We start from the raw sequence: 15780 nt of genomic DNA on the forward strand, positions 1-15780 counted from the left end.
GACGTCTGTGTTATTGCCGTTCAACTCTGGTCATAGTCCTATCGCACTGCATAGGCTCAGGTTTAATCTCAGGTAATACCGCCAAATGGTACACAGATTTACGCTCACGCAAGCGTCGACCGATCTGAATGGCCAAAGACATAGACTCATTCAAACCAGCGGGCATAGGAAATCCCACCATGACATCCTTAATGGCTTCAGAGAGACCCTTTCTGAAAATGGCTGCAAGCGCAGATTCATTCCATTGAGTGAGCACGGACCATTTTCTAAATTTCTGGCAATATAGCTCTATCTCATCCTGAGCCTGACAAAGAGCCAGCAAATTTTTTTCTGCCTGATCTACTGAATTAGGCTCATCGTACAGCAATCCAAGCGCCAGGAAAAACGCATCGATATCACTCAATGCAGGATCTCCTGACGCAAGAGAAAATGCCCAGTCCTGAGGGTCGCCACGCAAAAAAGAAATGACGATCCTAACCTGTTGCGCTGGGTCAGCAGAGTAGCAAGGTTTCAAAGCCAGAAACAGTTTACAATTATTCTTGAAACTCAGAAATTTAGTTCTATCTCCAAAAAACAAATCTGGAATAGGAATTCTCGGTTCTAACAAAGAATTCTGAACCACAAAATTTTGAATATCTTGAACTCTTGCCGTGAGCTGATCTACACATGAAGACAGACCTTTAATGTCCATTGTAACACCTGTGTCCTGAACCACCCAAATGTCTAGGGGAAAAAAAAGACAAATCACAGTGCAAAGGAAAAAAAATGGTCTCAGAACTTCTTTTTTCCCTCTATTGAGAATCATTAGTACTTTTGGCTTCCTGTACTGTTATGATAGGCAATTCAGTAACACAATGTACATAGCGATCAGAGCACATACAGTGATCTGACAATAACCCAAAATAATAGAACGAGCTCTGAGACGTGGAAACTCTGTAGACCGCAATTCCTGATACTCTCCAAACACAACTAGAGGCAGCTGTGGATTGCGCCTAACGCTCCCTATGCAACTCGGCACAGCCTGAGAAACTAACTAGCCTGAAGATAGAAAAATAAGCCTACCTTGCCTCAGAGAAATACCCCAAAGGAAAAGGCAGCCCCCCACATATAATGACTGTGAGTAAGATGAAAAGACAAACGTAGGGATGAAATAGATTCAGCAAAGTGAGGCCCGATATTCTAGACAGAACGAGGATAGGAAAGATAACTTTGCGGTCTACACAAAACCCTAAAGAAAACCACGCAAAGGGGGCAAAAAGACCCTCCGTACCGAACTAACGGCACGGAGGTACACCCTTTGCGTCCCAGAGCTTCCAGCAAAACAAATAGACAAGCTGGACAGAAAAAATAGCAACAAATAGCAAAGAAGCACTTAGCTAAGCAGAGCAGCAGGCCACAGGAATGATCCAGAGAAACACAAGTCCAACACTGGAACATTGACAGTAAGCATGGATCAAAGCATCAGGTGGAGTTAAGTAGAGAAGCAGCTAACTACCTCACCAGATCACCTGAGGGAGGAAACTCAGAAGCTGCAGTACCACTTTCCTCCACAAACGGAAGCTCCCAGAGAGAATCAGCCGAAGTACCACTTGTGACCACAGGAGTGAACTCTGCCACAGAATTCACAACACTCAACTATGGGAGACAAACTGAGAAAAAAAAATCCAGAAAATCACATTGTCTGTTTTTTTAACATTTTATTTGCATATTATGGTGGAAAATAAGTGTTTGGTCAGAAACAAAATTTCATCTCAATACTTTGTAATATATCCTTTGTTGGCAATGACAGAGGTCAAACGTTTTCTGTAAGTCTTCACAAGGTTGCCACAAACTGTTGTTGGTATGTTGGCCCATTCCTCCATGCCGATCTCCTCTAGAGCAGTGATGTTTTTGGCTTTTCGCTTGGCAACACGGACTTTCAACTCCCTCCAAAGGTTTTCTATAGGGTTGAGATCTGGAGACTGGCTAGGCCACTCCAGGACCTTGAAATGCTTCTTACGAAGCCACTCCTTTGTTGCCCTGGCGGTGTGCTTTCGATCATTGTCATGTTGAAAGACCCAGCCACGTTTCATCGTCAATGCCCTTGCTGATGGAAGGAGGTTTGCACTCAAAATCTCACGATACATGGCCCCATTCATTCTTTCATGTACCCGGATCAGTCGTCCTGGCCCCTTTGCAGAGAAACAGCCCCAAAGCATGATGTTTCCACCACCATGCTTTACAGTAGGTATGGTGTTTGATGGATGCAACTCAGTATTCTTTTTCCTCCAAACACGACAAGTTGTGTTTCTACCAAACAGTTCCAGTTTGGTTTCATCAGACCATAGGACATTCTCCCAAAACTCCTCTGGATCATCCAAATGCTCTCTAGCAAACTTCAGACGGGCCCGGACATGTACTGGCTTAAGCAGTGGGACACGTCTGGCACTGCAGGATCTGAGTCCATGGTGGCGTAGTGTGTTACTTATGGTAGGCCTTGTTACATTGGTCCCAGCTCTCTGCAGTTCATTCACTAGGTCCCCCCGCGTGGTTCTGGGATTTTTGCTCACGGTTCTTGTGATCATTCTGACCCCACGGGGTGGGATTTTGCGTGGAGCCCCAGATCGAGGGAGATTATCAGTGGTCTTGTATGTCTTCCATTTTCTAATTATTGCTCCCACTGTTGATTTCTTCACTCCAAGCTGGTTGGCTATTGCAGATTCAGTCTTCCCAGCCTGGTGCAGGGCTACAATTTTGTTTCTGGTGTCCTTTGACAGCTCTTTGGTCTTCACCATAGTGGAGTTTGGAGTCAGACTGTTTGAGGGTGTGTACAGGTGTCTTTTTATACTGATAACAAGTTTAAACAGGTGCCATTACTACAGGTAATGAGTGAAGGAAAGAGGAGACTCTTAAAGAAGAAGTTACAGGTCTGTGAGAGCCAGAAATCTTGATTGTTTGTTTCTGACCAAATACTTATTTTCCACCATAATATGCAAAAAAAATGATAAAAAAAACCAGACAATGTGATTTTCTGGATTTTTTTTTCTCAGTTTGTCTCCCATAGTTGAGGTCTACCTATGATGTAAATTACAGACGCCTCTCATCTTTTTAAGTGGTGGAACTTGCACTATTGCTGACTGACTAAATAGTTTTTTGCCCCACTGTATGTGTGTATATATTTATTAAACACAAAGGATAAAAGAATCGAATCAACAGATCTTCAGATTTTTGGTCTGCTGCTCAGCATGCAAAAAAAAGCAAGGTCTTAGAAAATGGCAACAGATTATCTTTTACAAGGATTTCAATTTTCTTTAACCACTAATATACAGTATGTATATGCATTTGCATCTATCTATCTATCTATCTATCTATCTATCTATATATATATATACACCATAACTTTGTATGTGTGGTTTTGCCATAATCTTACTGATCTGCCAGATTGTTTTGTCTGGTTATTTTAACCGCATAATGAACACTGAAAAGACACTAGACAATGGCAGAATTGCATTTTTTGCCATTTCAAGCCACAATAATTTTATTTCCTGTTTTTCAATGCATTATGTGTAATATGAATGGTGTCATTCAAGACTGCAACTCATCTCGCAAAAAAAACAATCCTTCAAATAACTATGTAAAAGAAAAAAATAAAAAGTTGTGGCACTTGGAATAAGGGGAGGGAAAAATAAATGTCTGGATCCTTAAAGGTTTACAAGCAATGCCAAAATGCTGAAGATAATCCAGTGACTATAAATGCCCCTTTCGTACCACAGCGTCATTATTTCATATTTTCATTACAGGGCATTGCATTGCAGCTATTCCAGGTACCTGAGGGTGATGATCCATGATAATAGATGCATTTAAATGCGAGCAGCTTTGCCAAGCTTATTCTTCTATTGTGATCTTTAGACCTTAACAAAGGAAATGTTTCAGCCTCTTGGGTGGTCTCCTGCAGTAACAGTTTGCTGCATAGGTTAAAGCAGTAATAATAATAATAATAATAATCTTTATTTTTATATAGCGCTAACATATTCCGCAGCGCTTTACAGTTTGCACGCATTATCATCACTGTCCCCGATTGGGCTCACAATCTAGAATTCCTATCAGTATGTCTTTGGAATGTGGGAGGAAACCGGAGTGCCCGGAGGAAACCCACGCAAACACGGAGAGAACATACAAACTCTTTGCAGATGTTGTCCTGGGTGGGATTAGAACCCAGGACCCCAGCGCTGCAAGGCTGCTGTGCTAACCACTGCGCCACCGTGCTGCCCAGTATTTAAACAAGAAAAAAATTAAGTGGTTCTGGATATGCATTCTGGTAACAAAACATGTAGACATGATAGAGACTGTGATAAGTGAAGGGAAATTACAGTCACTGAATCTTAAGTGCATTTTCAAAGCCGAAGGGGGAAAAAAACATGACATAAAATAATTAAAATCGTGTCATAAAGGTAAATGAGTAGCTTGCAGGATTAAGGCATCAATCTCCTAAAGATGGATTTACATACAGTGATTTGGTTTTTTTTTTTCTGAGTTTTCCATTGTGTTTTTTTGTTCAGTGGAAAAGGTTCAGTGAGTTTTACACAGTAATTTCAGTAATTTTTCAGCGTTGGAGTCCTTAATTTTTAGACATTTATCTGCCGTAGACTACCCTTTTGCTAAAGTTGCATAAACAGGGTTACAGTACTTTATATGTAGCATTTTAATGCCTTTTTTAATTTTTAAAGCACCCAAAAAACATGTGAAAGATGTTCAATCTTTGTTGAATAAGAAGCATCACTTATATAGTTATTTTTGGGATATTAAGAATGAAAGGGGTTGTCTGAGCTTGCAACAAAAATCTGCAGTCACTCTATGTGTGACGATTTGGCAGCGTACGGCCAGTTTACGATGCACGTGCTCTCACAATTCCCCAGTATTCTTTGTGCAAGGAGGCGGTCATGTGATCACACGTTATAGATTTTTCATTCTTGCGGTCACATACCTACTAGTCTTATTAGCTTCCCTCAAATCACTTCTATTTAGAGAAGTGGAACGCGTGTAGTGACTGCAAGCAAGTAAATTAATGGAAGGGGACAACCACCATCAGCATAAATTATGTTATTAACCCCTTCACCCCAAAGCCTGTTTTCACCTAAGTGACAGGGCCAATGTTTACAATTCTGACCACTGTCACTTTATGAGGTCATAACTCTGAAACGCTTCAACGGATCCTGGTGATTCTGACATTGTTTTCTCGTGACATATTGTACTTCGTGATAGTGGTAAAAATTCTTCAATATGACTTGCATTTATTTGTGAAAAAAACAAAAATTTGTCGGAAATTATGAAAATTTAGCAATTTTCAAACTCTTAGTTTTTATGCCCTTAAATTAGAGAGTTATATCACATAATATAGTTAATAAACAACATTTCCCACATGTCTACTTTACATCAGCACAATTTTGGAAACATATTTTTTTTTTGTTAGGGAGTTATAAGGGTTAAAAGTTGACCAGCGATTTCTCATTTTTGCAACAAAATTTGCAAAACCATTTTTTTTACGGACCACCTCACACTTGAAGTGACTTTGAGGGGTCTATATGACAGAAAATGCCCAAAAGTGACACCATTCTAAAAACCACATTCAAAAAGTTTATTAACCCTTCAGGTGCTTCACAGGAATTTTTTGAATGTTTAAAAAAATTGAACATTTAACTTTTTTTTCACAAAATTTTTACTTCAGGTCCAATTTGTTTCATTTTACCAAGGGTAACAGGAGAAATTGGACCACAAAAGTCGTTGTACAATTTGTCCTGAGTACGCCGATACCCCATATGTGGGGGTAAACCACTGTTTGGGCACATGGCAGAGCTCGGAAGGGAAGGAGCGCCATTTGACTTTTCAATGCAAGATTTGCCGGAATTGAGATCGGAGCCCATGTCACGATTGGAGAGCCCCTGACGTGCCTAAACAGTGGAAACCCCCACAAGTGACACCATTTTGGAAAGTACACCCTCTAAGGAACTAATCTAGATGTGTGGTGAGCACTTTGAACCTCCAAGTGCTTCACAGAAGTTTATAATGTAGAGCCGTAAAAAAAATTTCATATTAATTTTCACAAAAAATGATCTTTTTGCCCCAAATGTTTTATTTTCCCAAGGGTAACAGGATAAATTGGACACCAAAAGTTGTTGTGCAATTTGTCCTGAGTACGCTGATACTTCATATATGGGGATAAACCACTGTTTGAGCGCATGGCAGAGCTCGGAAGGGAAGGAGTGCCATTTGACTTTTCAATGCAAAATTGGCTGGAATTGAGATCGGACGCCATGTCGCATTTGGAGAGCCCCTGATGTGCCTTAACAGTGGAAACCCCCCACAAGTGACCCCATTTTGGAAAGAAGACCCCCCTAAGGAACTTATCTAGATGTGTGGTGAGCACTTTTAACCCCCAATTGTTTCACTAAAGTTTAGAATGTAGCATTGTGAAAATTAAAAAATCATTTTTTCTTTCCACAAAATGATGTTTTAGCCCGCATTTTTTTTCTTCCCAAGGGTAACAGGAGAAATTGGACCACAAATGTTATTGTCCAATTTGTCCTGAGTATGCTGATACCCAATATGTGGGGGGGAACCACCGTTTGAGTGCATGGCAGAGCTCGGAAGGGAAGGAGCACCATTTGAAATGCAGACTTAGATGGAATGGTCTGCAGGCGTCATGTTGCATTTGCAGAGCCCCTGATGTACCTAAACAGTAGAAACCCATAACAAGTGACCCCATATTGGAAACTAAACCCCCAAGGAACTTATCTAGATGTGTTGTGAGAGCTTTGAACCAACAAGTGTTTCACTACAGTTTATAACGCAGAGCCGTGAAAATAAAAAATATTTTTTTTTCCACGAAAATGATATTTTATTCCCTATGTTTTTATTTTCCCAAGGGTAACAGGACAAATTGGACCCCAAAAGTTGTTGTCCAACTTGTCCTGAGAACGCTGATACCCCATATGTTGGGGGGAACCACTGTTTGGGCGCACAGGAGAACTCGGAAGGGAAGGAGCACTGTTTTACTTTTTCAAAGCAAAATTGGCTGGAATTGAGATCGGACGCCATGTCGCGTTTGGAGAGCCCCTGATGTGCCTAAACAGTGGAAACCCCCAATTCTAACTGAAGCCCTAACCCCAACCCTAACCCTAGCCCCAACCCCAACCCTATCCCTAGCCCTAACCCTAGCCCTAACCCTAATGGGAAAATGGAAATACATTTTTTTACATTTTATTATTTTTCCCTAACTAAGGGGGTGATGAAGGGGGGTTTGATTTACTTTTATAGCGTTTTTTTGGTGGATTTTTAGGGTTGGCAGCTGTCACACACTAAAAGACGCTTTTTATTGCAAAAAATAGTTTTTGCATCACCACATTTTGAGAGCTATAATTTATCCATATTTTGGCCCACAGAGTCATGTGAGATCTTGTTTTTTGTGGGACGAGTTGACATTTTTATTGGTAACATTTTCGGGCAGATGACATTTTTTGATCGCTTTTTATTCCGATTTTTGGGAGGCGGAATGAACAAAAACCAGCAATTTCTGAAATTCTTTTAGGGGGGGCGTTTATACCGTTCCACTTGTGGTAAAATGGATAAAGCAGTTTTATTCTTCAGGTCAGTACGATTACAGCGATACCTCATTTATGTAATTTTTTTATGTTTTGGCGCTTTTACACAATAAAAACTATTTTATATAAAAAAAATAATTGCTTTTGCATCGCTTTATTCTGAGACCTATAACTTTTTTATTTTTCTGCTGATGATGCTGTATGGCGGCTTTTTTTTTGCGGGACAAGATGACGTTTTCAGCGGTACCATGGTTATTTATATCCGTCGTTTTGATCGCGTGTTATTCCACTTTTTGTTCGCCTGTATGATAATAAAGCAATGTTTTTTGCCTTGTTTTTTATTTTTTATTTTTGCGGTGTTCACTGAAGGGGTTAACTAGTGCGGACGCGGCGATACCAAATATGTGCACTTTTATTGTTTTTTTTAATTAACATAAATAAATGGATTTACTGGGAAATGTTTTTTTTTTAACCCCTTCCCGACCTTTGACGCCACGTAGGCGTCATGAAAGTCGGTGCCATTCCGACCCATGACGCCTATGCGGCGTCATGGAAAGATCGCGTCCCTGCAGATCGGGTGAAAGGGTTAACTCCCATTTCACCCGATCTGCAGGGACAGGGGGAGTGGTAGTTTAGCCCAGGGGGGGTGGCTTCACCCCCTCGTGGCTACGATCGCTCTGATTGGCTGTTGAAAGTGAAACTGCCAATCAGAGCGATTTGTAATATTTCACCCATTATAACGGGTGAAATATTACAATCCAGCCATGGCCGATGCTGAAATATCATCGGCCATGGCTGGAAATACTAGTGTGCCCCCACCCCACCCCTCCGATCGCCCCCCCAGCCCTCCGATCTGGCCGATACACTGCTCCGGCTCCCCTCCGTCCAGTGCTCCGCTCCCCCCCGTGCTCTTGTCCGCTCCCCCCGTGCTCCAATCACCCCCCCGTGCTCCAATCACCCCCCCTGCACTCCGATCCACCCCCCCCCGGTGCTCCGTTCCACCCCCCCGTGCTCCATTCCAGCCCCCCCTGTGCTCCGTTCCACGCCCCCCGTGCTCCGTTCCACCCCTCCCGCACTCCGATTCCCCCCCCCCGTGCTCCGATCCCCCCCCCGTGGTCCCCCCCCCACCCCATCATACTTACCGATCCAGCCGGTGTCCCGTCCGTCTTCTCCCTGGGCGCCGCCATCTTGCAAAATGGCGGGCGCATGCGCAGTGCGCCCGCCGAATCTGCCGGCCGGCAGATTCGTTCCAAAGTGCATTTTGATCACTGAGATATAATCTATCTCAGTGATCAAAATAAAAAAAATAATAAATGACCCCCCCCCTTTGTCACCCCCATAGGTAGGGACAATAAAAAAATAAAGAAATTTTTTTTTTTCCACTAATGTTAGAATAGGGTTAGGGGTAGGGTTAGGGGTAGGGTTAGGGGTAGGGTTAGGGTTAGGGGTAGGGTTAGGGCTAGGGGTAGGGGTAGGGTTAGGGTTAGGGCTAGGGGTAGGGTTAGGGTTAGGGCTAGGGTTAGGGTTTCGGTATGTGCACACGTATTCTGGTCCTCTGCGGATTTTTCCGCTGCGGATTTGATAAATCCGCAGTGCTAAACCGCTGCGGATTTATGGCGGATTTACCGCGGTTTTTCTGCGCATTTCACTGCGGTTTTACAACTGCGATTTTCTATTTGAGCAGTTGTAAAACCGCTGCGGAATCCGCACAAAGAAGTGACATGCTGCGGAATGTAAACCGCTGCGTTTCCGTGCAGTTTTTCCGCAGCATGGGCACAGCGATTTTTGTTTCCCGTAGGTTTACATTGAACTGTAAACTCATGGGAAACTGCTGCGGATCCGCAGCGTTTTCCGCAGCGTGTGCACATACCTTTAGAATTAGGCTATGTGCACACGGTGCGGATTTGGCTGCGGATTCGCAGCAGTGTTCCATCAGGTTTACAGTACCATGTAAACATATGGAAACCAAATCCGCTGTGCCCATGGTGCAGAAAATACCACGCGGAAACGCTGCGTTGTATTTTCCGCAGCATGTCAATTCTTTGTGCGGATTCCGCAGCGTTTTACACCTGTTCCTCAATAGGAATCCGCAGGTGAAATCCGCACAAAAAACACTGGAAATCCGCGGAAAATCCGCAGGTAAAATGCAGTGCCTTTTACCCGCGGATTTTTCAAAAATGGTGCGAAAATATCTCACACGAATCCGCAACGTGGGCACATAGCCTTAGGGTTAGGGTTGGAATTAGGGTTGTGGTTATGGTTAGGGGTGTGTTGGGGTTAGGGTTGTGGTTAGGGGTGTGTTGCGGTTAGGGTTGTGTTTAGGGTTATGGCTACAGTTGGGATTAGGGTTAGGGGTGTGTTGGGGTTAGTGTTGGAGGTAGAATTGAGGGGTTACCACTGTTTAGGCACATCAGGGGTCTCCAAACGCAACATGGCGCCACCATTGATTCCAGCCAATCTCGTATTCAAAAAGTCAAATGGTGCTCCCTCACTTCCGAGCCCTGACGTGTGCCCAAACAGTGGTTTACCCCCACATATGGGGTACCAGCATACTCAGGACAAACTGCGCAACAATTACTGGGGTCCAATTTCTCCTGTTACCCTTGTGAATCAAAAAAAATGCTTGCTAAAACATAATTTTTGAGGAAAGAAAAATGATTTTTTATTTTCACGGCTCTGCGTTGTAAACGTCTGTGAAGCACTTGGGGGTTCAAAGTGCTCACCACATATCTAGATAAGTTCCTTGGGGGGTCTAATTTCTAAAATGGGGTCACTTGTGGGGGTTTCTACTGTTTAGGCACACCAGGGGCTCTGCAAACGCAACGTGACACCCGCAGACCATTCCATCAAAGTCTGCATTTCAAAAGTCACTACTTCCCTTCTGAGCCCCGACGTGTGCCCAAACAGTGGTTTACCCCCACTCATGGGGTATCAGCGTACTCAGGAGAAACTGGACAACAACTTTTGGGGTCCAATTTCTCCTGTAACCCTTGGGAAAATAAAAAATTCTGGGCTAAATAATTATTTTTGAGGAAAGAAAACGTATTTATTATTTTCACGGCTCTGCATTATAAACTTCTATGAAGCACTTGGGGGTTCAAAGTGCTCACCACACATCTAGATAAGTTCCTTTCGGGGTCTAGTTTCCAAAATGGGGTCACTTGTGGGGGGTTTCTACTGTTTAGGCACATCAGGGGCTCTGCAAACGCAACGTGACGCCCGCAGAGCATTCCATCAAAGTCTGCATTTCAAAACGTCACTACTTCAATTCCAAGCCCCGGCATGTGCCCAAACAGTAGTTTACCCCCACATATGGGGTATCACAATACTCAGGAGAAACTGGACAACAAATATTGGGGTCAAATTTCTCCTGTTACCCTTGGGAAAATTAAAAAATTCTGGGCTAAATAATTATTTTTGAGGAAAGAAAACGTATTTATTATTTTCACGGCTCTGCATTATAAACTTCTATGAAGCGCTTGGGGGTTCAAAGTGCTCACCACACATCTAGATAAGTTCCTTTCGGGGTCTAGTTTCCAAAATGCGGTCACTTGTGGGGGGTTTCTACTGGTAAGCCACATCAGGGGCTCTGCAAACGCAACGTGACGCCCACAGAGCATTCCATCAAAGTCTGCATTTCAAAACGTCACTACTTCACTTCCGAGCCTCGGCATGTGCCCAAACAGTGGTTTACCCCCACATATGGGGTATCAGCGTACTCAGGAGAAACTGGACAACAACTTTTGGGGTCCAGTTTCTTCTGTAACCCTTGGGAAAATAAAAAATTCTGGGCTAAATAATTATTTTTGAGGAAAGAAAACGTATTTATTATTTTCACGGCTCTGCATTATAAACTTCTATGAAGCACTTGGGGGTTCAAAGTGCTCACCACACATCTAGATAAGTTCCTTTGGGGGTCTAGTTTCCAAAATGGGGTCACTTGTCGGGGGTTTCTACTGTTAAGCCACATCAGGGGCTCTGCAAACGCAACATGACGCCCACAGAGCATTCCATCAAAGTCTGCATTTCAAAACGTCACTACTTCACTTCCGAGCCCCGGCATGTGCCCAAACAGTGATTTACCCCCACATATGGGGTATCAGCGTACTCAGGAGAAACTGGACAACAACTTTTGGGGTCAAATTTCTCCTGTTACCCTTGGGAAAATAAAAAATTGCAGGCTAAAAGATCATTTTTGAGAAAATAATTTTTTTTTTTTTTTCATGGCTCTGCGTTATAAACTTCTGTGAAGCACTTGGGGGTTCAAAGTCCTCACCACACATCTAGATTAGTTCCTTTGGGGGTCTAGTTTCCAAAATGGTGTCATTTCTGGGGGATCTCCAATGTTTAGGCACACAGGGGCTCTCCAAACGTGACATGGGGTCCGCTAATGATTGGAGCTAATTTTCCATTTAAAAAGCCAAATGGCGTGCCATCCCTTCCGAGCCCTGCCGTGCGCCCAAACAGTGGTTTACCCCCACATATTGGGTATCTGCGTACTCAGGACAAACAGGACAACAATATTTGGGGTCCAATTTCTCCTATTATCCTTGGCAAAATAGGAAATTCCAGGCTAAAAAATCATTTTTGAGGAAAGAAAAATTATTTTTTATTTTCATGGCTCTGCGTTATAAACTTCTGTGAAGCACCTGGGGGTTTAAAGTGCTCAATATGCATCTAGATAAGTTCCTTGGGGGGTCTAGTTTCCAAAATGGGGTCACTTGTGGGGGAGCTCCAATGTTTAGGCACACAGGGGCTCTCCAAACGCGACATGGTGTCCGCTATCAATTGGAGCTAATTTTCCATTCAAAAAGTCAAATGGCGCGCCTTCCCTTCCGAGCCCTGCCGAGTGCCCAAACAGTGGTTTACCCCCACATATGAGGTATCGACGTACTCGGGAGAAATTGCCCAACAAATTTTATGATCCATTTTACCCTACTGCCCATGTGAAAATGAAAAAAATTGAGGCGAAAAGATTTTTTTTGTGAAAAAAAAGTACTTTTTCATGTTTACAGATCAATTTGTGAAGCACCTGAGGGTTTAAAGTGCTCACTAGGCATCTAAATAAGTTCCTTGGGGGGTCTAGTTTCCAAAATGGGGTCACTTGTGGGGGAGCGCCAATGTTTAGGCACACAGGAGCTCTCCAAACGCGACATGGTGTCCGCTAACGATGGAAATAATTTTTCATTCAAAAAGTCAAATGGCGCTCTTTCCCTTCCGAGCCTTACCATGTGCCCAAACAGTGGTTTACCCCCACATGTGAGGTATTGGTGTACTCAGGAGAAATTGCCCAACACATTTTAGGATCCATTTTATCCTGTTGCCCATGTGAAAATGAAAAAATTGAGGCTAAAAGAATTTTTTTGTGAAAAAAAAGTACTTTTTCATTTTTACGGATTAATTTGTGAAGCACCTGGGGGTTCAAAGTGCTCACTATGCATCTAGATAAGTTCCTTGGGGCGTCTAGTTTCCTAAATGGGGTCACTTGTGGGGGAGCTCCAATTTTTAGGCACACGGGGGCTCTCCAAACGTGACATGGTGTCCGCTAAAGAGTGGAGCCAATTTTTGATTCAAAAAGTCAAATGGCGCTCCTTCCCTTCCAAGCCCTGCCGTGTGCCCAAACAGTGGTTTACCCCCACATATGAGGTATCAGCGTACTCAGGACAAATTGGACAACAACTTTCGTGGTTCAGTTTCTCCTTTTACCATTGGGAAAATAAAAAAATTGTTGCTAAAAGATAATTTTTGTGACTAAAAAGTTAAATGTTCATTTTTTCCTTCCATGTTCCTTCTGCTGCTGTGAAGCACCTGAAGGGTTAATAAACTTCTTGAATGTGGTTTTGAGTACCTTGAGGGGTGCAGTTTTTAGAATGGTGTCACTTTTGGGTATTTTCAGCCATATAGACCCCTCAAACTGACTTCAAATGTGAGGTGGTCCCTAAAAAAAATGGTTTTGTAAATTTCGTTGTAAAAATGACAAATCGCTGGTCAAATTTTAACCCTTATAACTTCCTAACAAAAAAAAATTTTGTTTCCAAAATTGTGCTGATGTAAAGTAAACATGTGGGAAATGTTATTTATTAACTATTTTGTGTCACATATCTCTCTGGTTTAACAGAATAAAAATTCAAAATGTGAAAATTGCGAAATTTTCAAAATTTTCGCCAAATTTCCATTTTTATCACAAATAAACGCAGAATTTATTGACCTAAATTTACCACTAACATGAAGCCCAATATGTCACGAAAAAACAATCTCAGAACCGCTAGGATCCGTTGAAGCGTTCCTGAGTTATTACCTCATAAAGGGACACTGGTCAGAATTGCAAAAAACGGCAAGGTCTTTAAGGTCAAAATAGGCTGGGTCATGAAGGGGTTAATGTGGGGATTTTTTTTTTTTTTTTTATACATTCTATTTTTTTTTTTTTAACTTTCTACCATTGTCCCAGGGTGGGACATCACTGTATTAGATCAGATCGTTGATCTGACACTGTGCATAGCACTCTGTCAGATCAACGATCTGACAGGCAGTTTAGCTGGCTTTCCGGCGCCTGCTCTCAGCAACTCTCAGCAGGCGCCGGCTAGCCAGGTCATTTCATGACCCGGAAGGAGTCCGGCGGCCATCTTGGATCCGGGGACTCCTTTTCGGGTCACCGGAGCAACGCGATCTCTTTCCGTTGCTCCGGTGGGAGAGCGCAGGGAGCCCCCGTCCCTTCGCGATCCCCCTCTATGCCGCTGTCACTACTGACAGTGGCATCAGAGGGGTTAAATGCTCGCGATCGGCGATAGCGCCGATCGTGGGCATTGCTGCGGGGTGTCAGCTGTCATATACAGCTGACACCCACACCCGATCACTGCGGCGCTCAGCGCGAGACCGCGGTGATCGGTGCGCCGTACTAGTACTGCTGCTGGCACAAATGCAGTGCCGGCAGCGCAGTACTAGTACGGCGCATGTCACGAACCAGCAAAAAGTTTGTTGACAATCGCTAGACGTGCATGACCCAGTATTCACGCAATAATTGCTTCATTTTAAAGGCCCTTAAGTTGCATACATACAAAACTTTGCTCCTGGTCCCACTTAAGTTATAGTTTCTTTTATTATTCAGATGTTAGTTTTTTAAAGGGGTTTTCTGAGCTGAGATGAAAAGTCACTCTGTAACGACTCCCCTATATTCTCCATGCGAGTAGGTGGTAAACAATTTGCCCACTTGTGGTCATGTGTCAACTAAACTCTCCTCCACTTGGACACATTAATGTGGTCACTTGACCACCAACTCACAAAATGTGACAGTGTCCATCGCACTTTTCTTTCCAGCCAGGACAATTCCTTCAAATACATTGCTTTAAGGAGCAAGAACCATTTTCCAGGAACTCTCCTGGCATAGAGAGATTACCGAGAGGAACTTGCAATAAAGTAGTAAAGACAAACAAATTGTTTCCCCAACTGAAGTTTTGGAGCCATGTTTTGAGGCTTTATAGTAAATGCATCTTGATATAATACTATTAAACTAGGGCTATACAGCAACATGTGTTGTGTGGCACTGAAATCACAACTTACAGTTGCAACCATTGGATGTAACAATCTCCTATGGAGCCAAATTGCAGCCTGCGACGTTTCCAAATGCGTTGGTGGTCACTAGCCACACTCACCATAGACTTGAATGCAAGTCGCACGTGACACGCCGCTTGTATGCAACTTGTCTAGAACTTGGCTGCTTTAATTTTCAGCAGACTCACAGCTCTAAAATAGTTGTGCGACAGCAGACAAGTTACACAGATGTTTTTGTCACTCAGCTATTCTGAGAGTTATTGTTGCGAGAGACATTTCGCCTTGTAGCCCCTGCCTAAAGTGGTTGCCTCAACTAGACAACACCTTCACTAAGAAAAAAAAAATTCTGCAAACAACATAATGCAATACCTCCGACTGCTGAACTCAGCAGACATTGGAAAGATCCAGAACATTTCAGTGCATGGCACTAAGTGGGAAAATGGACAACCAGCAAATACACTTACCGTAGTTCACTAGAGTGCAAGCACTTTTTTGTAGCAGCTTCTCACTCTAGTTATTGTAGGTGGGATACTTACTGTGTCACCTCCTGTGACATTTGTGATGAGTTGTCCGGTCAGTCTTTAGTCTCATACAGTCTGGTGTAAACAGCAGCTTAAAGTTGCCATTTGTACATGATGACAGCGCTAACAGCTTG

The 15780-nt window shown here is 43.1% G+C and overlaps 1 protein-coding gene across 2 annotated transcripts in view; it reads left to right on the top strand.

Moving 5' to 3' along the window:
* Positions 1 to 15780, top strand: part of COL4A6 (collagen type IV alpha 6 chain) — a 362338-nt gene that overhangs the window by 168749 nt on the left and 177809 nt on the right. The window lies entirely within an intron of this gene.

The sequence above is a fragment of the Ranitomeya imitator genome, chromosome 2 (genome assembly GCF_032444005.1).
Source record: "Ranitomeya imitator isolate aRanImi1 chromosome 2, aRanImi1.pri, whole genome shotgun sequence".
NCBI classification, from domain to species: domain Eukaryota; kingdom Metazoa; phylum Chordata; class Amphibia; order Anura; family Dendrobatidae; genus Ranitomeya; species Ranitomeya imitator.